This window comes from Callithrix jacchus, chromosome 13, assembly GCF_049354715.1.
Source record: "Callithrix jacchus isolate 240 chromosome 13, calJac240_pri, whole genome shotgun sequence".
NCBI classification, from domain to species: domain Eukaryota; kingdom Metazoa; phylum Chordata; class Mammalia; order Primates; family Cebidae; genus Callithrix; species Callithrix jacchus.
In genome coordinates, this window is record NC_133514.1 from 94,469,828 (window position 1) to 94,471,167 (window position 1,340).

General features: G+C 44.9%; 1 non-coding gene across 1 annotated transcript; it reads right to left on the reverse strand.

The window, feature by feature from the left end:
* Positions 1–801: 801 nt before the first annotated feature.
* Positions 802–964, reverse strand: LOC118147108 (U1 spliceosomal RNA). Its single transcript, XR_004733271.2, has one exon. It is a non-coding gene; the product is annotated as a U1 spliceosomal RNA (small nuclear RNA).
* Positions 965–1,340: the final 376 nt, after the last annotated feature.

The following is a 1,340-nucleotide window of genomic DNA, read 5'->3' on the forward strand; positions in this document are numbered from 1 at the left end:
ACTCTCCACATCTCTAATAGCACTGGGTTCAAGGCCCTGCATGCTCAAACACTCAGTGAGGGGCTGCTGGACTGACTGTCTCTCACAGAGGCAGACACACATGGGGAACATATATATTTTCCGACTAAGTCTTCTACTCTCTGGGAATGTTAGGTCAGGAGGAGTAACGATGCCATGATCTGGCAGGAGCTGAGGCTGAGCTCTGGAGGGTGAGGAGGGGAGGGGAGGGGAGGGGAGGGGAGGGGAGGGGAGGGGAGGGGAGGGGAGGGAGCCAAGAGATGGCTGGTAGGGTTTGCCATTTGAGTAGACTTGTCTTTAGGTTGAGTAGCTTCAAATTCTAGAGCGAGATATATAAAGGAAAAGCTGGTTTTTTTTCCATCACACCCATGCTTCCGTGCTTCCGCAGTCAAATTTGGTTAACAGGCAAGGAGTATGAGCTGGAGTGGGGGTAGGTCCCATGGGAACTGGGAAACTTTGCTCCTTGCCCTTGCAAATCCTCCATAGTAGAGAAAATCAGTATCCTTTGTATTATCCTAAGGTGTAACAATGATGGGACATCAAGGAGTCCAGGGACAAAGGTCAAGAACTCACTATTCAAAAAAAAAAAAAGATAAAAATAACCCATAACTATTTTCTAAAATATGTGTTCTCAGCAGCAGTCAAAGAACTGGAAATCCAGATGACAAGGTTGTCCCTCTCTGCCTTTTATTTTGTCCTTGTGTGGGTGAGGTATGGGCTGTTCCTTTGTGCATTTTATTTTATTTACTTTTAATCAAAAATTTTTTTCTTTTTAATAAACATCAGGGGAGAGCACACACACAGTCCCTCACTACCACAAATTATACAGTTGCGTTTCCCACATTTGGGATAATTGCAGGACTCAGCACATCCAGAGTGCGATGGATAAGCCTCACCTGGGAAAACCACCTTCATGATTGTGGTATCTCCTAAGCCAGATGCTTTGCGCATTTTAATACACAAATGTAAAATTGATAGAACCCTGGCCAACTTGACTATTTTAAAAGCTCTCTATTAAAAAAATCTGCATCTTCTTTGACCTAGCAATTCTACCTCTAGAAATTTACCTTTAAGAAAAGGATAAATTAGCCGGGTGTGGTGGATTACACTTGTAATCCTAGAACTTTGGGAGGCAGAGGCGGGGGAATCACAAGGTCAGGAGATCAAGACCATCCTGGCCAACATGGGGAAACACCATCTCTACTAAAAATACAAAAATTAACCGGGTGTGGTGGCATGTGCCTGTGGTCCCAGCTACTCTGGAGACTGAGGCAGAAGAATCACTTGAACCCAGGAGGAGGAGGTTGCAGTGAGCTGAGATT